Source organism: Bos grunniens, chromosome 28, assembly GCF_055505025.1.
Source record: "Bos grunniens cultivar Pamir isolate PY7600 chromosome 28, Bosgru_T2T1.0, whole genome shotgun sequence".
Lineage (NCBI taxonomy): Eukaryota > Metazoa > Chordata > Mammalia > Artiodactyla > Bovidae > Bos > Bos grunniens.
Window position 1 is genome coordinate 19,526,328 of NC_141192.1, and position 17,359 is coordinate 19,543,686.

General features: G+C 48.2%; 1 protein-coding gene across 12 annotated transcripts in view; it reads right to left on the reverse strand.

Annotated features, from left to right (window-relative positions):
- Positions 1–17,359, reverse strand: part of PALD1 (phosphatase domain containing paladin 1) — an 84,613-nt gene that overhangs the window by 65,396 nt on the left and 1,858 nt on the right. For 5 of the 12 annotated variants that reach the window (XM_086381550.1, XM_086381548.1, XM_086381545.1 and 2 more), the window contains one exon: positions 12,774–12,882. The exons of 3 other annotated variants lie outside the window; for them this stretch is intronic. The gene's annotated coding sequence lies outside the window, so the exon portion shown is untranslated. Of the gene's footprint in view, positions 1–11,870; positions 11,904–12,773; positions 12,883–17,359 lie in introns of all 12 variants that reach the window. 4 more of the 12 variants (XM_086381554.1, XM_086381547.1, XM_086381549.1 and 1 more) reach the window with 1 other exon arrangement.

The window sequence follows — 17,359 nt, forward strand, 5'->3', positions numbered from 1 at the left end:
AGCTACTAACTATTGACCCTGTCAACCAGATAGGCATCTGAGAACAGACATTCCCACAACAGAGAAAAAGGATGGAAGGGAGGAAATTGACAAATAAATACAATAATGACACGCTGTGTACACTATGAGGGCTCCGAAGGCTGAGATGCTCAGCTAGAAAATAAGATAGGAAAAGATATATAGAGCTTCAACTTACAACAGGATTATGTCCCAATAAACCCATCAAAAGTTGAAACTATCACAAATCAAAAACACGCTTAAACACACCTAGCCACTACACATCGTAGCTTAGCCGAACCTACCTTAAATATGCTCAGAACATTTACATCAGCCTACAGCTGGGCAAAATCATCTAACACAAAGCCTATACATTTTATAACAATGTCGAATCCCAACTCCCTCATGTAATTTATTTAATAGGGCACTGAACGTGAAAAGCAGAAGGGTTGTGTGGATGCAGAATGATGTTACATGCAGGTAACATATGTATTGATTATTCACCCTCCTGAGGGCATGGCTGATGGACCTGCCGCTACTCATCACTCAGAAAACTAAGATCATGGCATCTGGTCCCATCCCTTCATGGGAAATAGATGGGGAAACCGTGGAAACAGTGTCAGACTTTATTTTGGGGGGGGGCTCCAAAATCACTGCAGATGGTGATTGCAGCCATGAAATTAAAAGACGCTTACTCCTTGGAAGGAAAGTTATGACCAACCTAGATAGCATATTCAAAAGCAGAGACATTACTTTGCCAACAAAGGTCCATCTAGTCAAGGCTATGGTTTTTCCAGTGGTCATGTATGGATGTGAGAGTTGGACTGTGAAGAAAGCTGAGCGCCGAAGAATTGATGCTTTTGAACTGTGGTGTTGGAGAAGACTCTTGACAGTCCGTTGGACTGCAAGGAGATCCAACCAGTCCATTCTAAAGGAGATCAGTCCTGGGTGTTCTTTGGAAGGACTGATGCCAAAGCTGAAACTCCAATACTTTGGCCACTTCATGCAAAGAGTTGACTCATTGGAAAAGACTCTGATGCTGGGAGGGATTGGGGGCAGGAGGAGAAGGGGACGACAGAGGATGAGATGGCTGGATGGCATCACTGACTCGATGGACATGAGTCTGGGTGAACTCCGGGAGTTGGTGATGGACAGGGAGGCCTGGCGTGCTGCGATTCATGGGGTGGCAAAGAGTCGGACATGACTGAGCGACTGAACTGAACTGAACTGAGGGCGTGGCTGATGGACCTGCCGCTACTCAAAATCACAAGAAGAGTGCACTGCACATCGCTGGCCCAGAAAACAATCCGAACTCAAAATTCCAAATACAGTTTTCCATGGATGCATCGCTTTCACGCCATTATAAAGCCAAAAAACCCTAAGTCAAACCACCGTAAGTTGAGGACCGTCTATATTTGAGATATGATGGTCACAGAAGGCCTACGCTGGCATCCAAAGAACAGGGAGGTTCGGGCCACATGAAAACCAGGCCAGGCAGAGGATGCAGCCCGTGCCAGGGTCCTGCCGTGAGGAGGACACAGAAGTGAAAGGAGGCAGTGTGGTCTCTGGAGCAAAGTCTTATATTCTGATTGTTCTACTTCTTTAGGATAGGCTACCGAAATTTAGACTGCTCTGATGAAAAGGCATGTGAATTTTAAAAACTAGAGTAGATACTGCCATATTACTTTTCCATAAGGTTGTAGGACTCCATATAGCAACCAGGATCATTTAAGAGGGCCAGCTTCCCCACAGCCTCACTGGTTCAAAAAGTTACAGATCCTCTTCATTTTCGCTCACATGAAAGCTCTCTACTTCCACAGGAAAACTCTCCAGGCCCAATTCACAAGAAGGTAAACGACAAACCCTCCTCCTCAGGATGCTGTGAGGTTTAACTGAGAAATAAATCCACCAACCTGCTGAGCCCAGTGCCTAGCACAGAGTGAGCACTCAACAAATGGGGCCTGCTGTTCCATCACCTACACGAATGCCAACTCCATAGTCACCATGCTAACACAGGGAGCTTCTATGGGGAGCCTGGACGCCTCAAACCCCAGAGGCTTGGCATGGCTGTCCCTGGAAACAGGGCTACAGGGAAAGGAGGTGGAATTATGGCTCAGCAAAAGAGCACTGGGCTGGGAGTCAAGAGACTAGGTTCAAGTCAACATTTCTGAGACTCAGCTTCCTCATCTATAAAATGGGCCAAATCACTCTCTCTTGATGTAGCCATTCTACCAACGTTTCTGGGGCATCTACAAGAGAAGACTCTACCCATAGACATCATCAGATAGTCAATACCAAAATCAGATTGATTATATTCTTTGCAGCCGAAGATGGAGAAGCTCTATACAGTCACCAACCACAAGACTGGGAGCTGACTGTGATCATGAAATCCTTATTGCCAAATTCAGACTTAAATTGAAGAAAGTAGGAAAACCACTAGACTATTCAGGTATGACCTAAATCAAACTCCTTACAGTGGAAGTGACAAATACAAATACAAGTGACAAATACAACTACAGCCACAAATACAAGTGACAAATACAGTGGAAGTAACAAACAGATTCAAGGGATTAGACAGGATAGACAGAGTGCCTGAAGAACTATGGACAGAGATTTGTAACACTGTACAAGAGGTGGTGGTCAAAACCATTCCCAAGAAAAAGAAACACAAGATGGTTGTCTGAGGAAAGAAGAGAAGTGAAAGGCAATGGAAAGATATACCCATTTGAATGCAGAGTTCCAAAGAATAGCAAGGAGAGATAAGAAAGCCTTTCTAAGTGATCAATGCAAAGAAAGAGAAAAAAATAATAGAATGGGAAAGACTAGAGATCTCTTCAAGAAAATTAGAGATACCAAGGGAACATTTCATGCAAAGATGGGCACAATAAAAGACAGAAATGGTATGGACCTAACAGAAGCAGATGTTAAGAAAAGATGGCAAGAATACACAGAAGAACTGTACAAAAAGATCTTCATGAACCAGATAACCACCATGGTGTGATCACTCAACCAGAGCCAGACAGACATCCTGAAATGCGAAGTGGGCCTTAGGAAGCATCACTACAAACAAAGCTAGTGGAGGTGATGGAATTCCAGCTTAACTATTTCAAATCCTAAAAGATGATGCTGTGAAAGTGCTGCACTCAATATGCCAGCAAATTTGGAAAACTCAGCAGTGGCCACAGGACTGGAAAAGGTCAGTTTGCATTCCAATCCCAAAGAAAGGCAATGCCAAAGAATGTTCAAACTACCACACAATTGCACGCATCTCACATGCTAGCAAAGTAATGCTTAAAATTCTCCAAGCTAGGCTTTAATAGTATGTGAACCGAGAACTTCCAGATGCTCAAGCTGGATTCAGAAAAGGCAGACGAACCAGAGATTAAACTGCCTACATCTGCTGGATCAACGAAAAAGCAAGAGAATTCCAGAAAAACATCTACTTCTGTTTCAATGACTACACTAAAGCCTTTGACTGTGTGAATCACAACAAACTATGGAAAATTCTTAAAGAAATGGGAATACCAGGCCACCTTACCTGCCTCCCGAGAAACCTGTATGCAGGTCAAGAAGCAACAGTTAGAAATGGACACAGAACAACGGACTGGTTCAAAACTGGGAAAGGAGTTCGTCAAGGCTGTATATTGTCACCCTGCTTATTTAACTTATATGCAGAGTACAACATGCGAAATGCTAGGCTGGATGAAGCACAAGCTGGAATCAAGATTGCCGGGAGAAATATCAATAACCTCAGATATGCAGATGACACCACCCTTATGGCAGAAAGTGAAGAGGAACTAAACAGCCTCTTGATGAAAGTGAAAAAGGAGAGTGAAAAAGTTGGCTTAAAACTCAACATTCAAAAAACGAAGATCATGGCATCCAGTCCCATCACTTTATGGCAAATAGATGGAGAAACAATGGAAACAGTGAGAGACTTTATTTTCTTGGGCTTTGAAATCACTGCAAATGGTGACTGCAGCCATGAAATTAAAAGATGCTTGCTCCAAGAAAGAAAAGCTATGACAAACCTAGACAGTATATTACAAAAGCAAAGACATTGCTTTGTCAACAAAGGTCCGTATTATAGTCAAAGCTATGGTTTTTCCAGTAGTCATGTATGGATGTGAGAGCTGAACCATAAAGAAGGCTGAGCGCCAAAGAATTGATGTTTCTGAACTGTGATATTGGAGAAGACTCTTGAGAGTCCCTTAGACTGCAAGGAGATCAAACCAGTCAATCCTAAAGAAAATCAACCTGAATGTTCATTGAAGGATTGATGCTGAAGCTGAAGATCCAATACTTTGGCCAGCTGGTGCTGGAAAAGACCCTGATGCTGGGAAAGACTGAAGGCAGGAAGAGAAGGGGACGACAGAGGATGAGATGGTTGGATGGTATAACCAATTCAATGGACATGAGTTTGAACAAGCTCCAGGAGAAGGTGAAGGACAGGGAAGCCTGGCGTGCTGCAGTGCATGGGGTCACAAAGAGTCAGACAGGACTGAGTGACCGAACAACAGCTACAATATGAAGGGCATTGTTCTAGGAGTTAACAATACAGAATAAAATTTCTGCTTCATACATGCTAGCTTGACACACAGAAATAAACTATAAATTAGTAAAATATATGGCATATCAGGGGCGATGAGTGATTTTAAAAAAAAGGCTCTGTGGATGAGGTATGAAATTTTAGTGCATCCAGGGCAGGCTTCACATTTGAGTAAAGAGGAGAAGGAAGTGACAAGGCAAGCTTTGTGACTCTGGGGAGGACAAGCATCCCTGCTCAGGGTCAGCCATGCAGATGCCCTGCGGTTGGGGTTCCCATTGTGTTGAAGAAGCCATGGGGCAGCCAGTCGGCTGGAGCCAGGTGGGAGCGAGCATGTGAGTACTAGATGGAGGCCACAGTAAGAACAGTGGCCTTCACTGCAGGTAAATGAGGAACTACTGGGGGCCTTGGGGCAGAGAACTGTTCTGATCAGACTTTGACATTCCAACAAGGTCACCCTGGGGCTGTATTAGAAGAGTCTTTTCGGCAGACAGGGCAGAAGAGAAAGGCAGAACCCAGCAGCCTATTAGGAGTCCACCACAACCATGCGGGAGATCCTGATGGCTCAGACCAGCAGTGTGGCTCTGGACCTATTCTGAAGGTGAAGCCAAGAGGGCTTACTGAGGTGTGACAGAAACAGAGGAACCATGGGCCACTTCAGGTTTGGCCTGGACAACTACAGGACAGGCCTGCCACTCCCTAAGACGAGACAAAGGGAAACCACGGGCAGTGAGGAGTGAGCGGACAGATAAGGGTGGGGGGCTGCAGTCTCTACTTCAGTCTCAGAAGGAAGCCACAGGGACCTGAAAAGAAAGAAGAGCTGATCCAGAGGCCTGTGTGGCTCCCTCTGGGAAGCAGTATGAAAGTCAGAGAGGGGAAAGGAGGCCAGAGGGAAATCACAGCAGCATGTATGACCCGCTACAGGCCTTGCTGCCCACAGAGCCTGGGCCACAGCCATGACTGGCTGCTCACGGACCCATTTCACAGGTGGGGAAACTGAGGGAACTGAGTTTCACAGTGAGTACCTCTCTTTTAGAAGCTGGAAAGGGCCAGGATGAGGTATGGCGGGGTGGCAGGCAGCTCACACCCACCATCCAATCAGGGACCAGGGGGCTGAACCCAGTGTCCCCACCAACCAGGAAGTCTGCAGGATCCCGAGAGGTGATAAGGACTCTGGGTTTCTCAGAGTTGAGACTAGGACTCAAATCCAGATTCCAAGGATATCTGCTTTGGGAGCCAGGAGCTCTTCCCTCCTTCACCCACTCCCTCATCAGAATTTAATTCATGCCCCATAAAGTTCACCCTTACAAAATATACAACTCAGGAACTGCCCCGGTGGTCTAGTAGCTAAGACTCTGTGCGCACAATGCAGGGGTTCAGTTCCTGGTCAGGGAACTAGATCCCACACACCACAGCTAAGAGTTCGCAGGACACAACTGAAAGATCCCACGTGCTGCAATGACAACAAAGACCCCCGTGCCACAGGTGAGACCTGGCGCGCACTCAGTCGCTCGTCGTGTCCAACTCTTTCAGACCCCGTGGACTGTAGCCCACCTGGCTCCTCTGTCCATAGCGATTCTCCAGGCAAGAATACTGGAGTGGCTTGACATGCCCTCCTCCAGGGGATCTTCCCAACCCAGGGATCAAACCCAGGTCTCCTGCGTTGCAGGCGGATTCTTTACCACTGAGTCACCAGGGAAGCCCTGGCATAGCCAGATAAATAAATAAAAATATTAAAACAAATAAATGAATTATACCACTCAGTGGTATTTAATACACTCACATTATTGTGCCACCATCACGGCTACCTAATCCCAGAACAGTGAAAGTGTTAGTCGCTCAGTCATGTCTGACTCTTTGTGACCCACCAGGCTCTTCTGTCCACGGGATTCTCCAGGCAAGAATACTGGAGTGGGTTGCCATTCCCTTCTCCAGGGTCCCTTCCTGACCCAAGGACTGAACCCAGGTCTCCCGTACTGCAGGCAGATTCTTTATTGTCTGAGCAAGCAAGGAAGCCCCAATTCAGGAATATCAAACCCAAAAAGTTAAACATACAATTATCATATGACCCAGTAATTCCATTCCTAGGCACATACCCAAAAGAACTGAAAACAGGTATCCAAACAAATACTTGTACACAAATGTTCTGGTTACAACAGCTGAAAGGTAGGAGCAATCCAAATGTCCATCAAATAATAACTGATAAACAAAGCATGGTATATCCATACATTACAATCCAAACGCAAAGAGTTGCATACTGTACGATTCTACTCGTATGAAAAGTCCAAAATAGGTAAAGCCATAGAGAGAGAATGCAGATTAGTAGTGCCAGGGGCTGGGGGAAGCGGGTCATCAGGAGTGACTGCTTTATAGATACAGAGTTTCCTTTGAGGTGATGAATATGTCTCAGATGTTGAACATTACTAATCATCCAGGAAATGCAGATCAAAAGCACAGTGAGATATCACCTCACACCTGTCAGGATGGCTATTATCAAAAAAAGAGACAACAAAACGTTGGCAAGGATGTGGAGAAATTGGAACCCTTGCACACTGTCGGTGGGAATGGAAAATAGCACAGAGGTTCCTAAAAATTAAAAATATTAATGGAACTTCCAGATGATCCAGCAATCCCACTTCTGGGTATTTATCCAAAAGAACTGAATCAGAATCTCAAAAGAGGTATCAGCACAACACCCATGCTCACTTCAGCACCGGACACAACAGCCAAGAGGTGGAAGCAGCCCAAATGTCCATTGTTGGAGGAGTGGATAAAGAAAATGTGGTGCATACGCACAACAGAATATTGTTCGTGTGTGCAAAGTCGCTTCAGTTACGACCGACTCTTTGTGACCCCATGGACTGTAGCCTCCAAGGCTCCTCTGTGGATGGAATTCTCTAGGCTAGAATACCGGAGTGTGTTGCCATGCCCCGCTCCAGGGGATCTCCCCGATCCAGGGATCAAACCTGCGTCTCTTACATCTCCTGCACTGGCAGGCGAGTTCTTTACCACTTTACCAAAGCCAGTTGGTGCTTCCCAATGGAATATTATTCAATCTTTAAAAAGAAGGAAATTCTGCAGTACGCTACGTGGACAAACCCTGAGGTTGTTATGCTAAGTAAAACAAGCTAGTCATAGAAAGACAAATACTACATGATTTCGCTTATGTGAGGTATCCAAAATAGTCAAATTCAGGACTTCCAGGGGTGGTACAGTGGATAAGAACCTGCCTGTCAATGCAGGGCACACGGGTTCGATCCCTAGTCGGGGAAGATTCCACACGCCGTGGGGCAATTAAGCCCTCGAGCCACAACTACTGAGCCCCTGCTCCACAACAAGAGGAGCCACGACAATGAGAAGCCTGTGCGCAGAAGGGTAGTCCCTGCTCACCTCAATGGAGAAAGCCCCCGCGCAGCCACAAAGCCTCAGCCCAGCCAAAAATAAATAAAATAAAATTGTTTTAAAATAGTCAAATTCATAAACTCAGAGTGGAATGGTGGTTGCCAGGCGCTGGACAGAGGCGGAAATGGGAAGTTACTAACGAACAGGCACGAAGTTCTGGTTAAGCAAGGAGAATAAGCTCTAGAGATCGGCTACACAACATTACCTTTATAGTCAAAAACGTTATTATACACTGAAAAATTTGTTAAGAGGGTAGTTCTCATGTTAAGTATTCTTACCACAATAAAATAAGAGATTTTTTTCAATGTTTTGGAGTTAGGTAGACATGACATTTGCACAATTTTGTGAATATACAAAATACCACTGAACTGCACACTCTGAAATAGTCGACTTTATGTTATATGAATTTCACCTCATAAAAAAAGTATTGAGAGCATGTCCATGCATCCAAATGACTCTCTCTCCCAAGCAAGTGCTACAGTGCAATCTAGGGCTCGAGCCCGCTCCTGCGTTCACGATTCAGTTCCTTCTTTGTGAATGCCAAATGACACCACTGCACAAACAAAGGTTGTGGTTCAAATAAGAGAAGGGGTGTAGGGTGGAGAACTGAGCCACCATAGCAGCCTGGACATGCCCAGTGCAAAAGCCTGGTCTCTTAGCAGTCAGGACTATGTTCATCCACGTGAACAGAGCAAAGCCCACCTCTGTGCCAAATTCCCACAAGAAGTGGGTTGAAGAGCCACAACATGCAGATTTTGATAACACCATTATTTCAGCCTTATCTTTGATCAAATGAGCCAGCGCTCCAGGTTATCAAGTGATGTTCTATTAGAACAGACAGTTGGGGATTACTCATTGGCAGTTCAGGCTCAAATGTTAGTACAGTCAGTCAGCCACATCTTTGGGTTCTGCATCCAAGGAAAATATTTGGGGAAAAAAAAAAACTCCTGAAAGTTACTAGAAACAAAATTTGAATTTGCTGTGTGCTGACAACTTTTTACATAGTATTTACATGGTATTTACAACTATTTACATAACATTTACATTATATTAGGTATTATAAGTAATCTAGAGAAGATTTAAAAGCCAGGGGAGGATATGTATAGGTCATATGCAAATACTATCTATGCCATTTTACATAAGGGCTTCAGCTTCTTTGACTTCAGAATCCAACTTTGGAATCCGTGGGGGTCCTGAAACCATTGCCACCGCCAAAGATGCTGCGGAGGGACAACTGTAATCAGAATTACCCCAAACCAGCCAGCCAGCCCCTTTTTTAAGGCCCCTCTGCGCAGCAGGCGCAAGAGACAGAAGCGGGGCAAACAGAAGGCGCCAGCTCTCTGCCATCAACCCAACAATGGCAATTTCGTTTCAGTTCACATCCTTCCAATTAAATTAACATTGTTCATTTGAAATGCGCTGGCTTTCTGGTTTTACTAGTTTTACTCTGGTTTCATTTCATGCTCGCTTTATAGTTATGTAAAAACCATGTAAACATGTCTAGGGCACTTATACTTAGTTTTATATTTGTACCTTTAAGTTATATTCTAAGAAAATTCAAATAAACAAGTGAGGCTTTTTTTCCTTTAAAGAGCCACAAAAAACCCACATACTTATGATTCCATTTATACGAAATGTCCAGAATAAGCAAATCTATAGAGACAAACAGTAAACTTGTAGGGTGGGGAGTGATGACTAATGGGTACGAGGTATCTTTCTGAGCTGATGAAAATATTGTAAAATGAGACTGTAGTGACAGATGTACCCCTCTGTGAATACATTGAAAGCTACTGAATTGTAAACCTTAAATGCCTGATTGTACAGCATGTGAGTTAAACCTCCATAAAGCTGTTTTTAAGAGTGGGGGAAGGGGAGTCGACCTATTACCCAGGTTTGAACAGCATTAAGCTAGAGAAATCACAGAGAAATGAACAAACCCACCTATTCATGGCTTCCCTGCCAGGCCCACTCCACATCTCCCTTCCCCTGTACTGTCCCCAAGGGCTCTGGAGCCAGAAGAGGCTAAGAGGGAACCCTAAGTCACAAGCTAAGCCCTCCCGGGGTGAGCAGGTGGCTACCCTGGGACATCACAACTCAGGATTCCTATCTCCTGAACAGTATTAAGGCACTGTTTTGAATTATTAAACTGGGAAAAACTTAAAAACAATGAATACAACCAATCAGTAAGTAAGCAGGGAATGTGATTCTTGTATACTTCAAAGGCAGCGTCAAGGGAGGATGCATGACAATAAAGATTCAGCACCCCAGTGACCCAACTGGCTGGGATTTGGGTAGAGGCAGGAGCACTCCGAAACTGAGCACAGGCAGCCCCGCTTCCTGGGGAGGCAGCTGCCATCCCCGCCCTCCACCCACACACGCCCAGCACAGCCTGCAGCGCAGGAGAGGGTCCCCACCCCAGCATGCTGCCTGCAGCCAGCCTCAGCAAGGGGCAACTCTGCTGCAACAAGAAGGGAGGCCTCAGTCCATCTTCTGTCCACCCAGCAAACCTCCCTCTCCTTCGGCCCTTCCAGCGACACTTCACAGAGACAGGAAGAGGAAGCCCCTGCTGGCAGCTGCTGCGTAGGAGGCGCTGGCTAGCGGGAGTGCACGTCTACCCATAACAGGCTGACCCCTTTTGTCCCAATGCCTTCCTCCTCTAGAAACCTGCCTGGAATTGACCACCTCCACAAAGCCTTCATTCTGTCTCCCGCAAAGGCTCATTGAGCCCCAGCTTGGAGCCAGAGGCGGGGGAGGAGTAGACACCTGTTTGCCTGGCCCAGGACCCCCACCTCTGGGCCCTCAGCTCAGGGATGGCTCCCAGGGAAGGTGGAGAACTTGGATAACTGTGCTGACAACACCCCCAAGACAAAGCGCTAAGTGAAGTGGGCCCAGAGCCAGAGTCATGGAGCAAGTACAATTCTCTGTCCCCAAAGTAAAACTACACAAACGCATACAGAGGCACAGGAAAGATGACTGGGGGATGTCCACGAACTGCTGACAGGGACACCTCGGGCCAAGAGAGGAAGTAAGGAATGGCAGGGCTTTCACATTTCACTCCCTCTCTCTAGGAAGCTACTACCTGAATCCTTTGTAAAGATAACTACTTAATTTTTTTTTAACTGAAAACATTTTCAAAAGCAGGGTAGACATCCATCAATTGGGAACTCGGTAAGCAAGCTATGGGTCCTACACACACTGGGATACATACCCAGCAACGAAAAAAGGAATACACTCCCAGAACACATGACATGACACTCGAGAACATCACGTTGAGGACTTCTCTGGCAGCCCACTGATTAAGAATCTGCCTGCCATAGAGAATAGACTTACAGACAGGGGGAGAGGGGAGGAGAGGGTGAGATGTGTGCAAAGAGTAACAAGGAAACTTACATTACCATATGTAAAATAGACAGCCAACGGGAATTTGCTGTAAGGCTCAGGAAACTCAAAGGGGCTCTGCATCAATCTAGAGTGGTGGGATGGGGAGGGAGATGGGAGGGAGTTTCAAAAGAGAGGGGATCTATGTATACCTATGGCTGATTCATGTTGAGGTTTGACAGAAAACAGCAAAATTCTGTAAAGCAATTATCCTTCAATAAAAAATAAATTAATTAAAAAAAAGAATCTGCCTGCCAGCGCAAGGGATAAGGATTCAACACCCGTCTGGGAAGATCCCATACGCCTTGGGGCACCTAGGCTCCAGCATCACAACTACTGAAGCCCTCAAACCTTGAGGCCGTGCTCCACAATAAGAGAAGTCACTGCGATGAGAAGCCCATGCACCACAGCTAGAGAGAATTCCGCATTTACTGCAACTAGAGAAAGCCCACACACAGCAAAGACGACCCAGTGCAGCCAAAAATAAATTGGAAAAAAAAAAAAAAAGAACATCATGTTGAATAAACTAGGCAGAAATAAAAAATACCTGATAACTGGATGAGTCCACTTATGTGAAAATCTAGAAAAAAGCAAAAGCAGAGTGACAGGAGATAAGCGGCCTGGGGCCAGGCATGGGAGCAACCACGGACTGCAGGGGAGCCCCAGGAAACTTCTGGGTGACAGAAGTGTGCCCACATGGATGGGGTGGGGGCTGCATGCCCATGGATTCACCAACACTCAGCCAGCTGCACCTGTAGGCTGGGTGGATGTTATGGTGCACACACCTCAATAAAGGCAGGAGGAAGGGAGCCAGCACTTAATGGGGAAGGGGGTCTCCCTTGGGGTGATGAAAATGTTCTGGAACTTGACGGAGGTGGTGCCACAACATTGTGAATAAACTCAATGCCACTTGTAGCTGTACTTCAAAATGGTTAATTTTATATCAAGTCAATTTCACCTCATTTTTTTTTAATTTTTAAGCAGACAAGGGAAACATTATTATGCCCATTTTGCAGATGGAAAAACTGGGCTCAGAGGAAGCAGTCAACTGCTAGTCCCGGGTTTATCCACCTGCACCTTAGACCTGATTTAGAGCCCAGGAGAGGCTAGAGAGTTGCTCCAGACTTCCCCAGAAGGCTCTGCAATGCTGGGCCTCTACCTCCAGGGAGGGCTCTGGGTCTTTTTCTCTAGGGTATTTGAAAATCAGAGCTTTCCCACAAACCCCAGAGTGAGCCAGCAGAGCGGCACCTGCAGGGACTCCTGAAGGCTGTGAACTCCATCAACAGACAGGGCTGCATCCGTGGCAGGGACCGAGCATCAGCAAGAAAGTGGTCAAACTAAGGCTAAAGCCAGGATGGGGATGGGGATGAGCCCAATCAGATCCAGGCTAGATGAGGTCTTCTGGGCCCTGCCAATCAGGGCCCTAGGGAAAAGAGGGGTCAGCACCAACCTCAGGGACCCAGGAGAAGGCCTCAGCAACTACAGGACGGCAGTCAGAGTAGACACATCCACCAGCCTCTTTGTGACTGGCAGGAGAGGGATTCACGTCTTCCTGAGCTCTGCAGGAAAAGAAGAGAGGAGGAGAGGTTCCCCTCTGTGCTTTCTAAACAGAATCTTCAAAAACACCCACTGGCCCTGTCCTCCACTCTGGGGAGGGCCCGGACAAAGGCCACCGCCTGCAGACAGCAGAGCCTAGGGCCCAGCAGCATGTAGAGGCCGGCAAAGCCCAGGGTCGTCTGAGGGCACCCACTTCTCTCCCCCCTAAATGCCCCTGCACCAGCCTCTTGGCAGTGGGGCCTGTTTCTCATGGGCGAGGGCGGGAAGCCCAGCCATGGACCCACAGCCGTCCTAGCACCACACCCTCCCTCTGCCTGGAATTTCCAAAAGCCCTGCTCCCTGGGAGCCCACAGGGTCAGGAGCGGCACACCCAGTTCCCAGATGCTCCTTATTGCCTGCCATGGGCATGAAGGTAACCCCAGATGCCCCATGTCTCTCCTTCATCAGCATGCTTCAGCTCCAGCCCAAGCAGGGGCTGAAAATCCAGTACACATGTCAGATACAGAAAATAAAACAGCTTCCAAGGTCCAGGAATTCCACTATTAGACATTCTCTCCTTAGGAGAGGTTTCAAAGGCCTCAGTTCATTCCTGAGAAAGGGGATCTGTTAACCTATAGGTATCTCAGCTAAGAGCAAAAATAGGCATGTTGATGCTGCAATGGGGGCAGTCTGGAGCCCCCAGCTCAAAAATGAGGGGTCTCAGGGAGGCCTGGCAGGGCTTCCCTGGTGGCTTAAATGGTAAAGAATCCACCTGCAATGCAGGAGACCCGGGTTCAATCCCTGGGTCGAGAAGATCTCCTGAAGAAGGGAATGGCCACCCACGCCAGTATTCTTGCCTGAAGAATCCCATGGACACAGGAGCCTGGAAGGCTACAGTCCATGAGGTCGCAGAGTTGGACACAACCAGACACAACAACTAACACACAGAGAGGGCTGGCAGGCCTTCATAAGAGGGCAGGGAGGTCCCCTGGAGAATGGAGAGACAGACAGCGAAAGCGATTCCTTAAAGTAAAAGGAGGGGCCTCTAGGCGTCTCATGTCCTAAGAGGGAGGCCAGGACTGCCTCTGAGCCCAGTGTAGGAGGAACAGCAGATCACAGGCCGGGAATGCTGAGCCTGGGCCCCACCCCAAGTCTGTGGATCTGCTCATGTTCCCTAGACATGCCAAGAGGCCACATCTCTGCATGGGTTGCTCATTCTGTTTGGGAAGCCCTTTTCATCCTTGCAAACTCTAGGCCATCCTTCAAAGCCCCCCGAAGCATCACCTCGTGCCCAGGCAAGCCCTTCCCTCCCTTCAGCTCTGACCATAGCAGACACGGCCCCCAGCAGGTACCAATGGTAGAATGTACACAGGTGCCTCCCTCACCTGGCAGGGACCAAGTCTCACTCACCTTGGGTCCTCTGCACCTCACACTGAACCTGGGGCATGAAAGGCCAGGAATTGGAGCCAAGATAGCATCCCGGGGCCCTCTCACCTTGAGGCACTGTGCAAACAGCCTGGCCTCTGTGGTTTCACAGGCCTGTCGCTCTGCTGAGATCACTGTAATCATGGTAAGAGCAGCACCGAATGTTTACTGAGCACTTACTATGAGCCACACGTTACTGCGAGGGCACTCCATAGGCTACCTCCTTTCATCTTTGTGACATTCTTCCAAGGGAGTTTCTATTATTAATCCTGTTACACAGGGAATCAGGCACAGAGAGGTTAAGTGAGTTGCCCAATGCCACAGAGCCAGTGAGGAAGGAAGCTAAAATTCAGACCCTAGTGATCTGGTTCTGGACCCAGTAATCTTAATCACTAAGATGTATTGCAGGTATGAAGATGGTCAGTTGTCAGGACAAGCTCTGAGTGGAAGAGGAACTCGGGGGTTTTAAATGCTGGTTCTCCCTGGGCCTTCTCTTTCCCTGGTCCCAGCAGAAGACTTAGGAAGAACAGCAAGGCCTCTGCCCAGATCCAGCCTGCTGCTCCCAAGCTCGACCCTGTGCTGAGTGCCAGTTACAAGAAACACAAAAGGCCCATCTGCCAGCCCCTTGGCCCAGACTGGGGAGGTACACAGCTGTCCGCTGGGAGGCAGAGCCATAATTTGGGGCTATTCTTAGGAAACCACTGGCTCCCCTCCCAGAGGCCAGCAGGCCAGGCCCAAGCTTCATACAGCCTCCTGCAAGCATGGAGAGGTCCCACAGGGGCTAAGGAGCAACTGCGGGGTGAGAGGTGAGAACAAAGCCCTCGAGCTTTCAAATCAGAGGTGCTGGGCTGCTCACCTTCCCAGGGCTTGGCCACCTGGCTGCTGACCAGCTCTGGGGGGTCCTGGCCACAGAGCAAGTCCCGTCACCAAAGTTCCACCAACAGGGCTTACTTTGTGCCAGACCCTGGTCCACACACTTTCCATTCACATTAAACCCTCGCCACATCCCAAGGGTGAAGGATTACTGGCCCCATTTAAAGATGAGGGGTTGCACTTTAAAGATGAGTTAAGACATTGAGTAGCTTGCCCAGGTAACACAGTGAGTTAGTGTCAACTTTATTGCCCATCTCCAGGTTGGGCCAGAGCCAAATGGTGGGGCGGGGCCCTTCCCTGTCCAAGTCCAAGGTTTGGGGGAGGGGCAGTCCACACTAGAGAGCAAAGGTCTCACCAAAGATCCAACTGCAAGTCTACTCTTTCTCTCCCCTCCCCCCGCTCCCACCCCCGGACTGTCCCTTCCCTGCAAGAAACCCTCAGGTTTGGGCTAAGAAGGGGAGTCCCCAGCAGGTTCCTCCCCTACCCTGGCCCTACAGTCTCACTTCAGGAAGTTGTACAAACCTAGAGGAGATGAACCTCAAAGTTCAAGGAGCCTCTGCCGGTGCTTAAGGCATGCGCCCAGCCCTTAGAGAATAGGGAGGTCAAAGAATTCTCAGGTTTAAACAGAGGCTCCTGAGCTCTTTGGGGTCTCCAAACCCCAAAGCAGGAGTCTAGAAATGAAGCCACACCACTCAGCACCTGCACAGCCACTATCCCAAACAAGTCAACTTTCAGGCACCGCTGCCACAGAGTCACAGGAAAAACTCAACAACGCCTGCCTTGGACTACATCTTGGTTGCTGCTATTTGGTCACTAAGTTCTGTTCAACTCGTTGCGACCCCATGGACTGCAGCACGCCAGGCTTCCCTGTCCTTCACTATCTCCTGGAGTTTGCTCTAACTCATGTCCATTGAGTCAATGATGCCATTAACCATCTCATCCTCTGTCACTCCCTTCTCCCCCTGTCCTCAATCTTTCCCAGCATCAGGGTCTTTTCCAATGAGTCAGCTCTTCATATCAGGTGGCCAAAGTAGTGGAGTTTCAGCTTCAGTATCAGTTGATTTCCTTTAGGATTAGCTGGTTTGATCTCCTTGCTGTCCAAGAGACTCTCAAGAGTCTTCTCCAGCACCACAGCTCTCGGTACCACCTCTGATTGTGTTCTGCCGTCTGCTGCCCGGTGACTCAGCAGGTCTAAGTGTCTGTATTTCAGGTGCTCACAGCCAACTCCATGTCTGCCCAGGGATTCAAGTCACATCCATGTGGCTCCCTGTCTCTCGACAGTGAATATCAGCTGACATCCCTGTCTGTGCTCGTCTGGGCCCACCAATACATCTGTCCACTTCTGCCAGCCAAGTCTCCACGATGGCACAGATCTGTCTGTACAGTACCTGCAGCCCATTCATTGTCCCCACTTGTGTGTTCACACCGTCTGCCCCTGCACATGTCTGTGCCCTGAGTTGCTTGCCCACCTCCACTGTCTTCCTGGGTCTGCTCTCATGTCCACTGTATCCAGTTCCTCACCGGCCAAGCCCACGCAGCCATAAACCTGAGCACGTTGGCACACATCTCTGCCCACACCCGCATTCCCCACCTGTTCCTGGGTGACCCTGTGGGCGCCACCTGTTTGGAAGCAGGTGGGTATGTGTTCACCCAAGTACTCACAGTGCCGGCCAAGGGCTAAAGAGTAAGCTCAGCAACTCCCACTCCCAGAACAGTGTCCAAGGCCACAGGCGTGAGTTCACTGCCACCTCTACAAAGTGTTCCAGGACATCTTGCCAGGGATGATGGGGGAGGGAGCAGAGCCTAAGGCACAGCAGAACCTCAGAGGTGAGGTCAGAGATGCCCCAGGTACCACTAACCTCAAGCCAGTTCTGCCGGGCCTGTCCACTTCCAACACCCCAATTCCAACCCCAATGGCCAAGGAGAGGAAGACTGTCCATCTGCGCTCACAGGAAACAGTGTCTGGCTCCAGCCTGCCAAGCTCATCTCCAGCCGCCACAGACAGAGACTCTTCAGAAAGGAAGTGAGGACTTCCTCCTGTAAGGCTGGATCTAGACCCCAAACCTCAGAAGCCCCAGGGAAGCTAGGAAGGTCCTATGGTCAACCTGACCCCAGAAACCAAACGTAATTCTCCTGAAGTCCAGAATAGCTTCAGTCAGCAGGAAAAAAAAAAAAAAAACTGGGAGTGGGGCTGGGGCACAC